This window comes from Setaria viridis, chromosome 7 (assembly GCF_005286985.2).
Source record: "Setaria viridis chromosome 7, Setaria_viridis_v4.0, whole genome shotgun sequence".
Lineage (NCBI taxonomy): Eukaryota > Viridiplantae > Streptophyta > Magnoliopsida > Poales > Poaceae > Setaria > Setaria viridis.
Window position 1 is genome coordinate 1,238,390 of NC_048269.2, and position 21,360 is coordinate 1,259,749.

General features: G+C 43.5%; 1 long non-coding RNA gene across 1 annotated transcript; it reads left to right on the forward strand.

Annotated features, from left to right (window-relative positions):
* Positions 1–12,412: 12,412 nt before the first annotated feature.
* LOC117863216 (uncharacterized) lies at positions 12,413–15,839 on the forward strand. The gene is made up of 2 exons (XR_004642166.2): positions 12,413–13,008; positions 14,408–15,839. It is a non-coding gene; the product is annotated as an uncharacterized lncRNA (long non-coding RNA).
* Positions 15,840–21,360: the final 5,521 nt, after the last annotated feature.

Consider the following 21,360-nt stretch of genomic DNA (forward strand, 5'->3'; position numbering starts at 1 on the left):
ACAGATTAAAATTACTCTCATATTACACTGAAATTTCTGGTTCATCTGCTGAATAGTCAAAAGGGTGGTGCTTGTTTCATTATGACACAATCAGATATGCTTAATGCTTGTGTAACCTGAATCTCTTTGCTGCTAGAGAAGGTATGTTGCAGTCGGAATTCGCCCTGCTAGTACTAGGACCTATTCATCAAACTGAAGATAGATTTTGCAGTACCGAAATAGAACTCAATAGTTTACATAAATGTCTCGTCTGCTCATGCAGCATCTGCATTGCTGCTCAAGCATGGAAGTAAAACGTACTGCACTTTGGCAATTCCTACTGTAGCAGTAACACTGTGACTTCACAGTACTGGTAGCTAATTTACTGTATGCTGATTGCTGAGTCGATAGGGTGTCAAGTTTTGTGGACCCTACACGCAACAGCCTTCATATGCTTGTATAATAATAAACTGAGAACAAATTGAGCAGGTTAATCTGAAGTTGCGAAATATAGACAGAAATATTTGGCTGCTTTCCTTGTCTATCCATGGAATAGCTTCTTTTTTTGAAAATTTCATGGAATAGCTTCTTGCTTCAGCAAACGTGAGGCATAGGGTTAGGATTTCTGTTGATGTCCAATACCGATAGTTCAAGCAGGACGACTTGTGGGATGCACAGTACGAGTTGAGTTGGAACCAAGTTATTACAAATTATAAGGGACTCCCGGTCTGAGTCAGTGATGAAGTTTTTAGTTCGGGTTCGATCTGAATTTGTGCTGCTAGGACCTCTGGATTCAGATATCTTGATTATTGAGTTCTCACAATGTTGGGAGAAATTGGTTTGGTGAAAAAAGTATTAATAAGCAGACAGAATAATCGTGCTGCTATGACTTGTTTAGAAAACTGGCTATTGATCTTGCAGGGTAACTGCTTTGGATTAAGATGTTAACCAGTTCAGATTAGGAAGACTGCTTGCTGTCTCCGTTCATGCATGTGCTGGTGCGGCTAAAAGAGTATTTGACAGTCCAGACTAGACGGAAACAAAGTGAACTTGGTCATGAGCTTCTTTAGAAAAAGATTGTACTCCTTGTTGTTTCTTGAATGACTGATTGACTGCTGGTACGCAGCATTACTCCTGGCTCCTTTTGTGAAATCCGCACATCGTTTTGTCCTAGAACATACCTTCAATTGCTTTCCGTAGATGCACCCCAATTGTTCAGGACAACGACATGGTGCTGCTTTTGCTGTCGAGCTTGAGTGTCGGAATGTCACTGTTGCTTGATGTCACCGTGTTTGCGAGGGCTATGTGTCTTGTGTCGTCTTGCCTTGGGTCTGATCTTGTGTCGCATTTTAGGAGTGCGGGACATGTGACACGGAGTCCTTGTCACCTCTATTAGTTTCGCATCCAAACACTTGACTATTTTTGTCCCTTGCCCAGGGGCGTGAAACTCGTACAGGACGCACATTTTCTTCATCTTTATTTTTTTTTAACGAATGGGCACGAGACGGTGCCTATTTCATTGATAGAGTAGGTTGTTACAATAGAGTTTCATATTGTGATATGTTTACATGATTACTCTCTAGATAGAAATGTCGCTAAAGCTTTTGCCCCTGCTAAGATCCATGTACCTCCTGGGAAGTCCCATAAGAACTCCGAGGTTAAGCGTGCTTGGGCAAGAGTAGTACTAGGATGGGTGACCTCCTGGGAAGTCCTCGTGTTGCATTCCTTTCTTCATCTTTATCAACGCAATGAGCACAACCATGGGTCGATTCAATAAAGAAAAAGGAAACTGTACAAGGAACTGCAGTGCGATATTTGTTCTGAGCAGTTTGGATAAGAGTTTGGCTATTAGGATTTGATAAATTTGAGGCTTCAATTTGCAAGCTCGAGGTCATCCTGAAGGCTGAAGCTGAATCATGCTGAGGACAGGATTCCGCTCTGGGTGCTGGGTGGCGTAGGGTAAAACATAATGTTTCCTGCTGGTTTTTGTTGCAATAATCAAAATTTAAACTCCCTTCCTGCTGGGTTTTCAGTGGTTTCTATTAGATGGTTGAGGTTTGGGGGAAATGCGTCCACTGCGAATCTGAGAGTACAATTACCACATTTGTTCCTAAAATCTAAAAGTAACGAGTACTAATTATTGACCTGATGTGGATGCCCTCATGGTGTCATATGATAACTAATCTTCTCAGAGCTGAAATTATATGACGTATCAGGTTAAGAGTCATACTAGAATATATGAATTACTATATGAATCCATTGTCCACCCTGGTCCACGTATTCAAACTACAATTAAGTCATGCTCCCTCCTTTCTTAAATATATGATACCGTTGACTTTTTTTCATTTGTTTGACTATTCATCTCTTCTACAAATATTTTTGCAAATAGATAAAGCTACAAGTTAAATCTAAAGTACATTTGATACTAGATATAATGATACACATTTTAGTTTAGTTAAATAACTCGTTCAACAGATATTGGTGGTCAACGTTGGAGTAAAAAGCCACCGGCGTATATATTTAAGAATGGAGGGAGTATTTGCTTCATCAAGAGATTATGAAAAAAATAATTTGTCAATTTGTAAAAAGCTTGATTTTAAAAAGTTGAAGATCTGAAAGTTTGTAGCTGTGTTTGGCAAAATGAATTCTAGCTAATAGCCTCTTATTCTAGCGCTTACATGTGGGTCATGCAGCGGGGGGGTGGGGTGGTTGTTGAGGAAAATAAACTAAAACTAATGGGCTGGATAAATAAAAGCCTGTGCAAAATGGCTAGTTGGATTATCACAATTAGGATAGAAAAAAAAAGCCGTGGCTTTTTAGCTCGCTTGGCTCGGTACTAGCTTGGTTCGGCTAACATTTTAGCTCTTTTTCTAGACCTGCTCGTTAAGATAACAATGAGCGACTTCGAGGTCACGAGCTAAATGAACCAACGAGCATCAGTGGCTCAGCTCCGGCCTTCGAGTAGGCTAGCAGCGGAGGAGACCAAGCACAACAAGCCAACCCTAATCCCCCTCTCCGGTGCGCCAGACCAGGGCCGTCCTGGCATGAACCGAGACCCTGTACGAAACTATAAAATGAGGCCTACGATGAAATAAAGTTATAAATAATATAATATATTAAATAGAAATATGATACGTTAAGAATCATACCTATTTAATCTTGGTTGCATAATCTTTATCTGAAGAGCATCATTCTTTTGGTGTTCCTTGAAATAAAATTTTCAATAATAAACTCATATTCAATCTTCTCCAATATGTCACTTTTAAGAGCTACCATGACCAAATCATTTAGTCTTTCTTGTATCATTGTAGAACGCAAGTAAAACTTCAGTAGCTTCAACTTAGAAAAGCTACGTTCTACCGATGCAACAGTCACAGGAATGGTCAAGGATAGTATATCAGGCTGAAAAGAATCATCAACATCCTCACATGATTAGTATCCAAATTATCACCATTATTATCCATTTGCTCATTTGTGTTGTCGAAATTATTTTCAGTCTCTATTTGACCATGCTCATCTATAGCATCACTATCAGCATTATCATCAATTGGATGACTCTGATCAATTTTCTGATTATTGGAGGACACTCGCGATTCTTTTCTAATAAATCTATCCATAGCTCCTTTTTGAGATTGAGTTAATTCTTCCGTCATTTGTTTTTTCTTACGCTTTTAATAAATTGATTCAAATTTTCTATATCGGTTTGCAGAAGATATGGCTTTGATCTAGACCAATTCATGCACATGTATACAAAACATAAGAAAATTTTTGATTCACTGATCCATGTGAAGGAAGTAGAATCGATCAAGTAAAGAAAATAATTAATATTAGTATTATAGTATATTACCTTGTGACTTGTGAACTTGTTCCGTACAGGCCTGGTCTCGTAGCAGGGCCCCTGTCTCGTAGCACTGGTAGCACTCCCGTCCGCAGGGACCAGATTACCAGAACTCCAGAAGGCCTCACGCGGTGACTAGCAGAACAGGATTAGGCGATTAGCACTTAGCAGTACTGCAGTAGTAGCGGCCGGCAGGGCGGGCGGCGCAACTTAACCCTAGACGAGATTGGAATTGGAATTTGGAAGCCGCGGAGTCGGGAGACGAGCGGACAACGCGCGACGGGAAAAAGGAGCCAGGCGCCCAGGCCTTTGGGCTTCGCCCTTTCTTCTGTGAATCGATGACTAGGAAAAATAAATTTTGGCTCAGAAATTTGGTGGGCATAATGGGCTGTAGGCTTGAAAAATGGAGGCCCAAAAAAATGGAGGCCCTATGCAGTCGCACGGGCCGCACACCCTCAGGGACGGGCCTGCGCCAGACAGCAGACGCATGCTCCACTCCCCTCCCTTCGCTCACCTCCGTGGTTCCAGCTCCGTGTCCAGCATGCACGTTGTCCAGCAAGTGGCGGAGCTAGAAAAAAAATTATAGGCGGGGCGAATTCTATTAAAGAAATGAATCAAAAGTAAAAATGCACGGAATGTGCACCGATTTGTACCGCATTCACATATTGCAATTGCACAAATTATGAGAAAAAGGTGATGTGAACTCTACCTCCATTTTGAAGAATAAATCAATAGTACTTGTACCATATATAGCAAAATAGGGAAAAATGAAAATGAATAAACCCATAAATTGAATTTTAGATCAATTTTGACTAGTGAGTGATAGTAAAGTGATATATCATATGCCCGTGAATATTATGAGAATATGGAAATCACTAGCAAAGCACTGAGAGCAGCAAGATCATTAGGGGATCTTTGGCAAGTTTTTTCTTCGGTTGTTTATGGCAAGGATTCTCAGCCAAACAATTCACAAGAAGGTATGGGCCTTTCATCCATGGCTGCTACTGGGAACGTGGCCACATTAGTCCCAGCCATGCGTGTTTCCATATCTGGCTCTTGCTCATTCTCATCTTCATCTTAGTCTTTGCCAACAGTCATAGCAGTCCTGAGCGTTAGCTGGGCAGAGAAATGAAGGGGCGAGGGGCATGCAGGGATCGATGGAGGTTGGAGAAGAGGGTGGCCTGGGGTGTGCACGCCGATAGCTGGGGTGGCCACCCCACCCCGCCGATAGGGTGGCTCCGCCCCTCAAGCTAGCTCATTATGTTAATGAGCCGGACTAAGCCAAGCCAGCTCGTTATCCAATCTTAATCACAATTAAGGATATTGTAGAAATTTGTGCTCTTGTTTTTTAAGTTAGAAATTACTCCCTATGTTGTGGACACCTTTTTCTATAGGAACACGTGTAGCAGGCGCAAAAATGGAGAGTCCACAACTGCCACGGCAACAAACCAACGTGGCTGAGCTGTTTCGGATCAAGTGGAAACGGGATAGGATAGTAGTTTGTTACGATTGTTAGTTGCTTGTGAGTTAAGTTGATGCCTATTCTATAAAGGCCAGTAGTTTGTATTAGAATTGGAACATCGAAGGAATAAAGCTCTCCCGTTCAGGGTGAGAGCTGTTCTTCGACGGTGGCAAGGGAAACTTCCTCGTCCGCTGGTGACAACAGCTCGCTGCCGTATTATTTGCTCCGTTCCACCTCTCAAGCTCATCTCTTCCTGCGTGCTCCCCTGTGCTCTCCTCGTAAGCGTCGACGCCATATCACCTATGTCTTGAGACATAAGAGATCATGAGATTTCATTAATCACATTATTTTAACATTATTTTAAGTATGACCAAGTTCATAGAGTCGTATTACTATGAAAATATATTTCATAATGAATTAATTATGCTTATTTGGTATTGTAGATATAATTTTTCTTTTCTATAAATTTGGTTAACTGAGAAGAGTTTGACTTATCCCTTATAATTTAGAACATAGGGAATATAAAATAAAAGCTAGAACCTGCAATTTCTAGCTAAAACAAACAGTTGTAAGAAAAGTATATAGTTTTATTATTCATGTTCTTGGCTGCCACAGTTACTGAGCTATTTCAAACATATCTCTCTACAGTGGCTCAGTTTCTGTACCAAGAATTAAATTTATGACAAGTAGCATTCTAAATTCATACTTTGTGCACACAGTGATCTAGCTATAAGCACTGATGCCATGCAAAAATCAATAATATACTACAACACCACAATAAAGACAGCATCTCATTCTGCCTTCCGCAGTGAATGGGTTGAATATGTACTCCTTCATACCACACAGTAGGCCGATGGTTTCGTGTAATATTCCGGGTCACGTTGGAGCGGGTTCCTGGACAATCCTATCATTTACAAAATCAAGAACTACCTCCATGGTGGGGTGGTCTTCTGGATTTTCTTTGATGCAATACGTTGCTAATTTGATGCAGCTTCGTATCCGTCTTAAATAACAGGACAATATTGGGTCTTCAAGTTCCTTTTCCTTGAGCGTTTTATACCAAACCCAAGCCTGGATAGGTCAAAAGAAAGCTTTTCTTATCAATAGCCAACAATGTTTATCATACAAATCCAAATTTTTAAATATGCTAGGTAGAATTAGTCATAAAATGACTTAGTTGTGGCTTAGGCAGGCATAAATAATCACTTACATGGTCAATTAATGATTTGAAATCGGTTCTCTGTCCCTCTTGAGAGAAGCTCGATCCTGTAATAATCTCAAGAACTATAAGGCCGCAGCTGTACACATCACTGTCCACGGATGCCTCACCCGAAACAACATATTCGTGAGCTCTATAACCCCTGAAAAACCAATGCATTATAAAGAAAACATGCTAGTCAAAGCAAAACTGAACATCTCGTAAATACGTGCAAGCATGGATGGTCAAGTATATGTGATACTATCTTACATTGGGACTAATTCTTGCACCGCTCTTGCCTCAGCAGATTTCTCTATTACTCTAGAGATTCCGATAGTGATTATCTTAGGATTCCAATCAGAATCCATGAGGATGTCGCTTGGTTTTAGACCCCCACTGAAAGGATCTCCCCATGGCATGAACTTCTCATGTATATATGAGACACCCTTGGCTATCCCTTTAATTACTTGGAAGCATGAAGACCAGTAGAGTGATAATTCCACTCTTGTATTTCTTGGAAGCAAGTCTACAGTCACGTGAAATTGACAGAATTATATTAGATGCCGCAAAAATATTTCATGCAGTTAGAATAAATAATAACAGCAACTCACATATGGAGACTTCATGTCTCATGCATTAGTTTGAACAATGTGGACAGACCAGTTCCAAAAACATGAAAAATATAATAAGTTGTGGGAACTGGGTCATACGAAAGTAATTGATGAATATGTCCAATCTTCGATTTGGCATGTCTTCATAGACCAAAATAGCCTTTTCTTCAATGCAGTATCCTTTGCATCTAACTACATTTTTGTGCTCAAGCACTGCAAGATCCATAAATCCCTGAAGGATAGTGGATGTTGGGGAACAGTTAAATAAACGGCCCTGAAAATTCAGTTCAAATGATGAAGATCAGCAAATCTTTTGACCTTTCACCCTTCAAGAAAAGCATCGAGAGTATAAAGTGAAAAGGGTGAATATTAATCAAGCAACATATGCTTTTATTACCTTGTAGATGGTGGCAGATCCAACAGACCAAATTCGTTTTGCACTTGAGAAGTTATCTGTGGCACCCACCAGATCATCAAATTTGAATCTTTTGAAGTCCGCTGTCGAAACAACATATACAACATAGAAATCCTTAGTTGCTTGCCAATTAAATAAGAAATACATCCTCAATTACTTTGAAATAGAATGATTAAACTTTGGTAGGGGTATTGAATTGGTGCTCCCTAAGGGTTACACTGACCGTATCTTAGAAAACTAGTTCAATTAACTCAAGTAAAGAAGGCCAGTGGTGACCCTTAGGGGCACTACTTCGCACCCCCTAAATTTTGGAATGCCCTTATAAACCTAATGGCTAATCATTACCAGTGCCTCCTGCTACTGCTGGTGGTGGTGGTGGTGGAATTGGAGCTCTAATTATTTGCCTGGTCACTTCACTCCTGGCAATGCCAACACCACGGAAAGGGGTGTTTTTAGATGTTGTTAGTCATGCATATTCAGATGAAAAAGAACAAGTGCTAGAAAACTCTGTCTGACTGACTCTGACCTAGCATCACGGTGTTCTAAATGGCAAGACTTGGACTCACTGCCACCCCTGCACTCTGAAGAGAACAACAAATTAACTCGTGCGTTACAGTAATTAGCATAAAGCTAGGGCCAAAAGTTGAAATTTCCGGTGTGGTCTGATCATATACCTTTAGGGATAAGAAAAATCAACAAGCAATGCATCCACAGGCAGATAATAATCAGCGCACTTCTCTGATAGGTAAGTATACTGTACACTGTACTCCATCCCTTTCTTTTAATTATATGGCATATTAGGTGTTAAAAATATGTTTAAAAGTAAACTTTGACCAATAACTTCTTAAACAAAATGCTCCTATATACCACCAATATGTTTTGGGCATCGACACAGTTTTTCAGAGTGCCACTTTAACTACATATTTGCTATATGATATTCTAAAGCATAACGAAATTAAACTATACTATTACAGAACTATATATGTAGGTTTCAAGACAAATGAAGTCACATTTTTTTTCAAATATTGAAACACAATATATACAAGGAGTCTTGTATGTTTGTATGGTTGATTGGACCGCAACCCAATTTAAGATAGCATTACCAATTGCTAAAAATCAATAGTGTATCAAGATCCGTGAAATGTGAATCTAGTGATGCACCTTCAGTGTACTAAAAATATGCGTGTTTTTTTGACAAATATAGTTGGTCGAGGTTGACCCTTTTTGACAAATCTCCACGGCCTTGTTGACGAGATCTCGAACTTGCTGCCGCTCTTCTTCGAGATTCTCCGTGGAGATGCTAACCAGATCTCGGAATCGCTTCCCTTCGTCGTTGAGAATCTTCATGACCGTGTTGACATCGCGAACTTGCTGCTGCTGTCCCTCGTCGAGAATCGTTATGGCCTCAAGGAGGAGGATCATGTTGGAGTCGATGTCATCCATTGCCGTGCGCAGTTGCTTGGCGATCTTCCTGGCTTGAAGACAGCTGGGCAACATGCCCTCGCTCTCCTGCGAGTTGACGAGCCTGCGCGCAATCTCGTGGCAGTTCTTGATCTCCCTTAGCACCATTTGCATCGTCGGGTCCTGCATCATCTCCGGCCTTCTCTCTTCATGTTTGACCAACAGTTTGCCGGCGAGATGCGCGCAAATCCCAATCTTGCGGCACTCATCCTTGTTCTCCTTGACCGTCTCCACTAACTTCTTGAACTCTAGTGCCAGTTGAACGATATGGACTGGGGTGGGGATCAATAAATACATCGCCCGCAATCGCCTCACCTCCCCTGATGTCCACGATGAACCAACAAATCATAGCAAGTGATGAAGTGGGAAAACGATTCAAGACCTTGGTGGAATGAAAAAACCAAAATAGTGACATGAGTTTCTTGCCTGAGTCAGCAATCAGAGAATGAAATCGGCGCCTAGGGTCTGCAGAGCACCGCAGACCTGGGTGAGGGCGACGAGAAGCGGCGGCGGCGAAGGAAATGTGTTGGCGGCGATAGAGCAAGGAAAGAAAGAAGGGATCGCTCGACACCTCTTCCGAACGAGAGGGTTCCATCCCATTTTTTTAAAAATAAAAAACTGGTGGATTCAAGGTTCTCCTCTTAAGGCCGTTCCCAACTAAACATGCATTTCGTATTTTCATGTGTTTCACACGAAGAAATCCAAATGAAAGTAAAGCTTAGAGAACACGCATTTGCATTGGAGATGTATGGCATGACGCTCTGTCGATTACCACTACAATATAAAAAGGCTGCCCTGATCTCTGCGTTGTGACTCTAAGCCTCGCACCTATTTTGCTGTCTTGGACCATTTACCACCGCTCGGATTGCAGTAGGACAAACACAGCAAGCGATCCAGGAAGAGGGTTGAGGGGAGGAAGAAGAGAAACGAAGAGCAATTCAGTAGCAATTTCTCACATTGTCGATACTCGCAGGAAGCGATATCGTCTCCAACGTTTTTTCTATAGGGTAAGCCTCAGATGGGCCTTCACACACACGCCACAACCCAGACCCAAGGCCCAAACGACAACACCACAGCACTGTCCGAGTGTGACGAACTCTATCCATCAATTGCGGGATAAAAAACTGCGGGGCTTTAATCCAGATCGCGCGCGTGACCTTTTTGAAGCCAACGCGTCGCAGAAAACTCCTTCCGGCCCATGATTGGCCCATATTAACACCCGGGGCCAGGCCAGTAATATTATATAGCTTCCGGAAGCTAATTTCTTTATATAGCTTTCCGGTGCTTTAAGATTCATTAACTGTCCGATCTTCTCTCCTCCTACCTGCTGCTGGCCTCCCCTCCTCACGCGCCGCCACCCCTCCGGTGCCCGAGGTTGGAGGGGTGTATGGTGGGCGGGAACGGTCGGTGGCGAGCGGCCACGGCCGGTGGTCGAGGCCAACAGAGGTTAGGTTAGCGTTTGGGGTTCCCACCGGCCGCGGTCAGCGGAGGTTAGGTTAGGGGTTGGGTTCCGGGGGCCTCTAATAGTTCTCGGATTAGAGGAAGGCCAGTGGCGGTGTCTGAACTGGGCCGTACAATCGGCGGCCGGTGGCAGGCAGCGGGGGCGACGAGACGTGACGGATTAGGAAGGGTAGGGTGGTGGGTGGCGCGGCATGCCAGCACGCCAGCCGCTAGCGGCTAGGGTGGTAGAGGAGGCGGGCAGGCGTGGTGAACGTCAGGAGGAAGAAGAAGGTCCTATTGGTATAGTTGGCCATATGGCCCACGGCATAGGATTTTGGCCCAGTCTAGGCACAGCCCAACACGGCGGTCGTCGTGCCCGCGCTAGTCCGGCCCATACCACGGGGCGTGCCTGGGCTGCTGTCTCAGCCCACGTGTTGGCTCGGCACGGCTTGGCCCATTTGACCCGTCACGTTTAAGTGGGCGGCCCGGCCTGTTATGGCCCGCTCAGCCCGCATATAAAACCCTTCCTACCCCCAAATCCTACCTTCATATCCTCCATCCTGCCGCCGCCTTCCCCGCACCCTCCACCACCTCCCTAGCCACTTCTACCGAGGCGCGTGCCGCGCCCTCCGCCTCCCCTTCTCCCGCGAGGCACGTGCCACGCCCGTCGGCCCCTGCTCCACGGCATAGCCTCCGCTACCCCTAGGTCCCACCCCACCGCCGCGGAGGCGTCGCCGCCCACCGGGACCACCCTGCGATAGGTCGCACTAGAGGAGCTTCCCTGGGATCCCTCCTTCGTCCGCAAGCTGCGCGGTGACCCGTGATCCGACGCCATCCTTGGGAGGCACCTAGAGGTCGACGACAGTGCTGGTGCCGGCCGGTGAGGGGAGGTGGACGGAGAAGGGGTGTAGGGCCACGGAGAGGAACCGGCTCCTGAGGTTGATGCTGTGCCCGCGAGTTGGCACAAGCACGGCAAGGCTGTTAAGGCCCGCCAGGCCAGCGTGTCGACACGGCCCGCCTAAGAAGGCAGCGGGCCGTGCCTAGGCTGCTTCTTCAGCACGTGGGCCGGCACGACCCGGCACGTTTACTGTATGGGCGTAAACGTGCCGGGCCTAAATATGCGGGGCCAAACCGTGCTCGTGACAGGCCGGATCGGCCCCCGTTTGGCCATCTATACCTAGTTGTCTTGCTGGGCTTCTGCTGGGTCTAAATCAAGTAGCTATTTAGCTTCTACAAGCCAGATAGGAAGGAGCCCCAGCCCAGGCGGGGTGCTAGGCAGGCTGGAGTGGGTTGGATGCACGCAGTAGGCTTAAGTGCATATATATGTGGTTGCGTGAAAATGAAGGATTGGAAGAAAAAATCTATAAATTTTAAGTTAAATGTCCATAATTCCGATTATACCCTGGTGTTAATTAGGATCATTAACACAATTTTAACATTTAAATTAAACAAATAAATGCATCTAATAATTTTTGTTAGCATGCGAGCATATGTGGCTATGTGTTATCTTTTAAAATGTGTTTATTAAGGTGTTTATGTTGTTGTTTACAGCTAAATATAAATTAAAAGTATGAATATGAAAAGTATGAAATTTTGCTCAAATATAGTTAAAAATCTCAAACACATCATTCTTGACTCTCATACATGTCAAAACTCCAAACTGAACTTTGTATCCCTATAGTCAGCTTACACTTGTGTCATGAACTTATAATCAGCACGCAGGCTTCAAAGAGCAAAGTTTTTAAAAATAGGTCAAACTCGTGTAAATGCAATAGTCATGCATCTCTGAATTTCAGCTTTGCTTGAAATCCACCGATCTTTGGCTCAGCGATCTCCTAATCTGTGTGTCAAACCTCCTACGAGCTTTTACAAACGTTGTAGCCCTATGTTTCAGCTACCACTTTTAGTTAATTTGAATGATTCTTTTTGAAAATGGAAGAAACTCGTACCCAAATTCATGACTCTCTCGGCTTCTTTATGAACTGAATGGTTCAGTTCGTGTACGCCGTCAGGCCACCGTCAGCACTGGTGCCTCCACACGCTGGTGCTTGCATCCAGCCCCGCTGCCTCGCTTCCCTCTCAAGCCGTGCAGCCGTCACGCGCTGGCTTCCACGGGCATCGCTGCACGGCCCTGCGGGTCAGTCAACACCGCTGCCCACTTGCTCCGCCTGCCCACGCTCCACCCATGCCGCGCCCATGCCTTGCCATGCCGACGACGTCATGATAGTACCGATGCCGTACTCACGCCACTGCTGGGCCATCCTCGTTTGTCCTCACCATTGCCTGGCGCGCACGGACGCCAAGCCCCGCCTTATCTCCTCCCTTTCTCTGTCTTTCTTCTTCTTCTTTCAGAGCCGAAACGAGCTGTGTGGAGGAGCCCCCACCTGCCGGCAAAATTCTCCTAATCCGCCCCACAAATCCCAAATAGCCCCCACCTCCTATACTCTAGCCTCCATCACTCCTTGTTGAGCTCCGGCCATAGCTCCGCTAGAAATCGCGGGTTCCCCCAGCCGCCTGTGCACCACCGCCCGCCATGGCCGCCCTCTCATGGACAGCCCGCCGCGGGCCACCTACACGCCAACGACACACATTAATAGAACCCCAGTGAGCTCCTGGTGCCCATTTGCTTGCCATCTCGCCGTTTTAGCTTAGTTGCCGCGCGCGTTCCCTTGTTTGTCGCCGGTCGTGCGCCGCTGCTCGCCGTAGAAGGACCTAGGGCTAGGGTTTCGGAGAGTTGAGTTAGGGAGTAGTTGCGCCTGGGTAAGGGGGAGCTCACAGGGTAGCTGTTGGGAAGAGAGGCGTGGCTGCCGTGCCGCCACCGCCCGCTGTGCGTGCACGAGCGATGGAGGAGGAAGAAAGGGAGAAGGACAAACTTGCCAGAGGAAAAGAACGTCGGGGGGTTAGGAGCAAAATATTCAGGTTTAAGTGTTAGGTGGGATTTCTCCTAGGGACCTGAGCGCATAGATCCGAGGGCTGTTCTATAAAAAGAAGGGCAGATCCGTTGGGAAACAAGGTTCCTAGGTCCCTCGGTGTGAAAGTAGTCTAGTTAAAATTTGTAAATCTTGGATGAAACTTGTGAAATCCATAGTAAATAGTAGGAAAATATTGAAATTTAAGCTAAATTTTGTTGGCTTCTTGATGCTCATTTCTACCTAGAAAAATATTTGTTCATGTGAAGTCTATATTTCTGTTGCTCAATAAAATTCATGTTGTTTAACCTCCTTAATTTGGAATAAATAGCTATATTGCTCTAAAAATTCTGATACATTCTCAGTATCGTACTGCAGTATTGATAGATATTATGGGAAGTTTTTTGCACTAGAATGCTGATAGATCTTTAGTTATAATTCATTCCTCATATGTGAAGTTTTACAATGTTAGATTTTTAATAAATTCTATGGTACTCTAATAATGATGAAACTTTTACAGTAATTTTCATATGAGTAAGTTAAACTCTTGTAAATAGTTCATGACCAGATAACAGAGGATGATGCTAGAATAATTATTCTTTCTGTAAACTAGTTTAATTTATTGAAAATAGTTGCTGTTGAAATTGGGAGCTAATAATTTTTTACACTCTTTATCAGTAGAATGTTCATCCCTGAAAAGTTTGCTAGCAGAATCTCTATGGTTGCTTGTATATGTCATTTATTTGGCCTATAGTATGTTATTGTTATAGTTTCACTCACAAGCATGTTTTACCTAGATCTTGCTGCTATCATGACATGCTAATCACTTGTTTAGAACCTGGTATTCATGCCATGCTGCAACCAAAGTTACTGAAATATTATTGGCTTAGTTTGATAATTGTATGTCTCACATGAAAACTCTAGTTAGTTCTTTTAACACCAACCATGTTTCCTTGTGTAGATAATGATATACTTGTATGCTCTTATTTAGTTTTTAAATGTTTTATGATTGAGTTGTTGCATAAAACATGAAGTTGTATTATCATGTTTACAATTTATTCACTCACCTGCATTGCATCATGGCATGCATGTAGATTCCGTAGCTAAGGATGGGTGTACTAGATCATAGCTGAGCAAGGACGAAAGGACCAACAACAACAGCCTGAAGACCCGGCCCAAGGTCGGAAGGGCCCATGGCCTAGTTGACACTAACTCTGCTGCTTGGGAGGCAAGTCCCGGAGCATGACCCCTATTTTTAAAACTATACAATGTCCTTATATATGTATCTATGCATTTACGTTACTAGGTGTTGAATGAAACCATATATGCATGATCCCTAAGAATCCCAAGTCAAGTTAAATACTAGAATGTATAGGTCAATAAAAATGCCATGCTTAATTAAGAATGGTAGAAGCCGAGTGATTGCCTATCACTCGCGAGATTAGGTTCCTTTACTTGTTATGATTAAAACTGAAATGAATGGTTCCCATGAGAAATTAAGAATGGATCACGAAGGAAAGGAAAATGGAGACCGGGCGGAGACGAGTTGGTTAAGGATATGAAATGGATGGAAAGTAAACCTGCGCTTGTGTCGATTAAGGCACGTCCATTGTTGGCCTTGTTGATCGAGTATGAACTGCACTATCCACATGCTGGAAGTAAGAGGTAGTTGAAATTGGTAAAACCTAGTACCTTATTGCGTGATAGTAGATTGAGTCGATCCTATTTCCTATTCGTGTGCTAGTCTGTAACTCACGTCTGGTCCGGGGAGGTACTGGTGGGGATTAGTACTCGAGGGTTGCAGGAGGGTTCAAATGCTATCGCTCTCTAAGGGAACTGTTTTTCATATGCGGCTCGACGGGGCATGCATATGTCATGTGTATAGGTCTACATTGCAAGGTTATAAAATCGGATCGATTCGCTGCCACTCTCGGTTAAAAGAACCTTGATCACTGCGTCACATCATAGTAAGAAGTGGAAGGAAAGGAAATATGAATGATGATGATGTTGTGTCTAATCAATTGTTTTTCCATACTGAAAAGTTTTGAATATCTTGCTCACTTAGAATCGTTAGATCCAGCTTTAAATTGGATGCTAAAACTTGAAAGTAAGGATCCACTCTTAGTTGCTTTTTTGCAAAATAAACCCCTCAGCCAAAAGTCTTGCATACTAGGAGTTGGCTAAGTACATACCATAGTCGGTTAAGTCTTGTTGAGTATTAGTATAGTTAGGGTTGTTGTTTTGATCCTATTTCAGGAGGTGTCGCTTCTCCGTGATGTCATATCAGTGGGCTCGATGTGATGTCTTTTCCTCGGTGTCGCTATCGTATGTGTAAATAGACAATTAGCTTTTTTTTTCAAACTTTACTTTCGCTGTACCTTTAAAAATCTATGTATTATTCATGTATTTGAACTCTTGTTGTAAATTGTAGTGTCGTCCTTGTGTTGTATCATTTATTTGCTATAAAATCTGGCATTGCTTGTACCATCTGCGCTCACCTTTGTGTGAGACTACTGGTGTTTGTTTCGATCGGTATATTGGTAAATGTAGGCTGTCAAATTAAACTGTTAAGTTAATGGGCCGGATGTGTTCAAATGATGACCATTACGCTTAATTAGAGTTTTAATTTGACGGCTCTGTCACAATTTCTTATAACGAGATCTTTAAAATAAGGCTACACTTCACCATATTTGAAGGATCTTTTTTAAAAAACACTTTTCGTGTTAAGGAAAAACAAAAATGTTGGATCAACCGTTTAAAAAAAATATTGGATTGATAAAAATGTTGGATCAACATTTTGAACAAAATATACTGGATCAACATTTTTTCTAAGGAAATAAGAGGATCAACTTTTTCATAGATAGGGTGATAGGTGAAGAAATAATATATAAAAGGGTATGGAATAAGAAATAAAGGAATAAAAGTGAAAAACATTAGATAGGCGGTAAGAAAAAACAAACGAAATGAAAGATTAAAGGAAGAAGAGAAAAAACAAAAAAAGGAAAAATTATACATAGAAGATACTAGATAAGAAGAAAAGAAAGAATACATGAAGATTAGGGATAGAAAAGATGAAAAAGGAGTACAGAAATATGAAAGAAACAGAGATTTGTGAAGAAATAAAGAATAAAATAGAGGAAGAAATAAAAAAGAAAATTAGAGGAAGAAATAGAAAAAGGAAAAAAGAAAGCTACTAACGGAGTGGCAAGCAAGAAGAGCCAGCAGCGCTGACGACGACAGTAGCGATAGGCTGTTCGCGTTGTATGCGGCGGGTTGGCTGAAAGCCGGCCACTGGAAAGTCACTGTAAGTTGAGCTAAAGGACGGGCCGCTGCTCCACTAGTGAGAAATACAATATTTATTGATTTGGACAACAAAGTTTAACCCAACTGGGCGAAATAACCAATGATTCGAGATTTATACATATCTAATTTCATTCTGAATTCCAGTAACTTATGATAGGAAGCTCCTATTACTCTTCTTGACCATGATATTTCCTTGCTTGCAAAATCTGTACAGTGATTTAGGAAAGGAAGTTCCAGGAAGTCTAAAAAGTTGCTTTGCAGCATTGACAGCAAATGTAAGTATAATGAATTGGTTCTCAAACATATGAATCCACTGTCAACTATTATGAAGAGGCCCGGAGAACTGACTTTCAATGCGCCCCCCTTTTATCCCGGTTTAAAGTAGACCCAGGAGAAAAGAGGGTGCGCCACGGTAGGCAAGAATGGAGGGGAGATTTACTCCCGGTTGGTATTTGCAACCGGAACTAAAGGTCCCCCTTTAGTACCGGTTGTAACGGCTAGTTCCGGGGTGTTGGTGGGTTTACCCTTTTATCCCAGTTGGAGCCTCCAACCGGGACAAAGGGTGGACCTTTTGTCCCGGTTGGTGTTACCAACCGGGACAAATAGTTTACTCCTGGTTGGAGGATCCAACCGGGATAAAAGGGCCTCCAACCGGGAGTAAACTTTCAACCGGGACAAAAGGTGTTCCTTTTTGTCTCGGTTGGAGGTTTTAATCAGGATAAAAAACTCATCCCCATTATATACCAAGATAGAGGTCTTTCTTCCTCCTCCAGCTCGAGCCAATCCACCACAAAGACAAAGAGCTGAGCTTCACCTACTCTTTGGTGGTGCTGAAGCAAGGGAGGTGCTGCCCGAATTTTTTCCCCTCATTTTCGTGGTAATTTCACTCATCCAACACAAGTGTTGTGAAGGCTTGCTACTTCATCCTCGTGTTACTCTTTGATTTATGCTTTGGAGATGGATAGTTTATTTGCTAGAATGTAATGAAGTAGAAAATGGAGATGTATTTTGAGCTAGAATGTGAGGGAGATTGATATGTCATATATAATATGTATTCTTGCAGTGGTTTAACAATGATGCTACCTTGTCTAGACGGTTTATCTTGTCAAATTCAATATGGTTTTTCAAATCCATACTTGTTGAACTTGCATACCGTGTTCATCTCGGCGAGAATGTTCTCCGCCGAGCAGCAACGTATGTCAAGGAGGAGGTCCGATTCTACGAGAAAGAGTGGATACGGACATCGTGACCGTGTCCCCTTTTTCGTAGAATCGAATCTCTTCCATGATGAAGTGCGGTGCCGCCAAGTTGAGAACATGCTCGCTAGATGATCACAGTCTTCAAGTTCAACAAGTTCTGCAGGCATACCGTGTTCATCTCGGTAAGCATATTCTCCGTGAAGCAGCAATGGACGTCAAGGAGGAGGTTCGATTTTACGAGAAAGAGCGGCAACAGACATTGTGGAAGACTATATCCCCTTTCTCGTAAAATCGAATCTCTTCCATGACGAAGTACGGTGCCGCCCAGTTGAGAACATGCTCACCGAGATGATCACGGTCTTCAAGTTCAACAAGTTCTGCAGTGCTAAGGTAAGAATTTTTGTACATAGATGGCTTCTGCTACTAGAAGAAGTGGTGATGGTGGGGGCAATCATCGTTCCTCTTTCGGCAAGGGGAAAATCATAGTTGGCCCTCAGGATAAGCCGAAGAAAATGAGCATGTTGGAGAAAGCAATGCTTCGTTATTTGCAGAAACGTCATGAAGAAGCTGTTGCCGCGGGTCAGGAACCTCCTTTTGGTGGTCGTTATGCTCCACCCTCAGTCCCGGGTGTTTCACGTCCACTTAGTACTACCGTTTCAGGCAGCACAAATAAACCATAGGATGAGGCTGGGTCAGCGGAACCTTCATCTTCACCGCCCAAGGATGCTTAAAGTCCTCCTAGATAATAACCAGTGGATGGCTTGTCGTATTGTATCATGTTGTTTGGATCTTTAATTTAAATATGTGTATTTGTATCTATATGTAAACGTTCAGCATTATTTGTACTACAACGTTTGACATGTTTTCAATCGTGAATCCATTTTCAAGTGTAATCCATTTTCACGCGTAATCCATTTTCAAGTGTAATACTTGTTCATGCATAATCAATTTTCACGCGTAATCCATTTTCAAGTGCAATCCATTTTCATGCGTAATACGATGCAGATGGACCGGCAATGGATGTATAATGCAGAACAGACGGAGCAAGATGTTTATTGATGGCTTGCATTATTTTCTCGAAGTGGCCAAAGCGAACAAGCCAGAGAATGGGTTCGTATGTTGTCCATGCTTCCAATGCAATAACAAGAAGGACTATTCAAAGGATTCTTGGGGGACTATTCACAGCCACTTGTTTAGATACGGTTTCATGCCTAACTATTTGGTTTGGACCAAGCACGGTGAAAGAGGGGTTGTAATGGAAGATGGCGAAGAGGAGGAGGATGATGACAACATTCCAGACTGGGTTGCAGGCCAAACTTTTGTAGGTAATACAATGGGCGAGGCTCATGAAGATGAGTTTGCAGAAAATGACCCTACTGATGACCTTGGTTAGGTGCTACGAGATGCACATAGAGATTGCAAAATTGAGAAGGAATCAGCAAAGTTGCAGCGCATGATAGATGATCACCAAAAATTATTGTACCCAGATTGCCAGCAGGGCCATAAAAAACTAGGTTTTGTGCAATGGAAGGTAAAAAATCGTGTGTCCGATAAGGCATTTCAGGGGATATTGAACATTGTCAAGAAGATTCTTTCCGAGAATAATGAATTACCGTCCACAACATATGAAGCTAAACAGATTATTTGCCTTCTTGGATTGGATGTTTAGAAGATACACGCATGCCCTAATGACTGTATCCTCTATCATGGTGATGAATACGAGAAAATGGATGCTTGTCCCGTTTGCGAAGCGTTGCGATATAAGATCAGGCAAGATGATCCTGGTGATGTCGAAGGGCAGTCTCCCAAGAAGAGAGTTCCCGCGAAGGTGATGTGGTATTTCCCTATAATACCACGCTTGAAGCGCTTGTTCAGGAACAAGGCGAATGCTAAGTTGGTGCGATGGCACAAAGAAGAACGTATGGAAGATGAGATGTTGAGACACCTCGCAGATGGGGCCTAGTGGAGATCAATTGATAGAGGATTCCCGGACTTTGAAAGTGAAGCAAGGAACATAAAGTTTGGTTTAAGTACTGTTGGATTCAATCCATTCGGTGAGTTGAGTAATGGCCATAGTACTTGGCCTGTGACCCTATGTATGTTCAACCTTCCTCCTTGACTGTGCATGAAGCGGAAGTTCATTATGATGCCGGCGCTTATCCAAGACCCAAAACAACCTGGCAACGACATTGACGTGTACCTAAGACCGTTGGCTGATGACCTTTTACAGCTCTGGAAGGAAGAAGGTGTACGTGTGTGGGATGAGGATAGACAAGAGATCTTTAATCTACAAGCATTGTTGTTCATAACCATCAATGATTGGCCTACACTAAGTAACCTTTCAGGACAGACAAATAAGGGATATCGGGCCTGCACCCACTGTTTAGACGACACAAACAACATGTATTTGAAGCACTGTAAGAAGGTCATCTATATGGGTCATCATCGATTTCTCCCTGCTCACCACCAGCTGAGAAAGAGCGGAATGCATTTCAAAGGGGCGCCAGACCATCACAAAAAACCTGCACACTGTAATGGAAAGCGTGTCTTCTGTAGGGATACGAGGTAGGCTACGCTAGCGCAAATCCAAATTTTTCTACCGCGTAAACCAGGAAAACTGTCATATAAGGATCACGGGATTACCACTTGACGCACTGGTGCGGAAGATGTAGAATCGCGTCAGGGCAGCGAAGTCGATCAGCATAGTCAAACATAGTCAATCATGTCGATGTCGAGCAGCTCCTCAGCAGCTCGTCCACATGCAGCAAGATCGTCTTCGTGCCACGGCTCGTCGTCGGCTCGTCATGGCTCGTCGGCGGCTCGTTCAAGTGCTGCAAGCGCAACACCTCTAAGGTATCCACACGTACAGGGAGGAAGTGTCGCAAGCCGGACTGCTAGGTCCGAGAGTTGTGTTTCTCCAAAAGGTGTAAACCCTAGGGCGCCCCCACCCCTCTATTTATAGAGGTTCCTAACAAGCCTCTGGGTCCGAGGCCCATTAGTACTTCTAAACCTAATCCAACTCGGATCACATCCAAATTGGGCTTCCAGCCCCTTAAGTGTGTGACCCTATGGGTTCGGATACGTATAGACATGGCCCGAGTACTCCTACTCAGCCCAATAGTCGGTAGCGGCCTCTAGCAAGACGTGCCAACTCCTATACGCACACGAAGATCATATCAGATGAACCATCACAATATTATATACATGCTATTCCCTTTGCCTCATGATATTTGGTCTAGCTTCAAGCCAACCGCTCTTTCTCGATTCCATGATTCGGAATCCCTTTGTAGGTTAACTCTTAACCGTACGTAGCATGACCATGCATTTTCGGATCCGATCACTCGAGGGGCCCAGAGATATCACTCTCAATCAGAGAGGGGCAAATCCCATCTTGATTGACCATGTCTCATAGCATGCTTCTTGACAACCCGAAAGTTACCTTTTTAACTACCCTGTCATGGTGTAGCATTTGATAGCCCCTAGGTAAGTCGATCCACATCTTGAGTACATGCGACAATCTTAGGTCTAAGGACAAAGCATACATG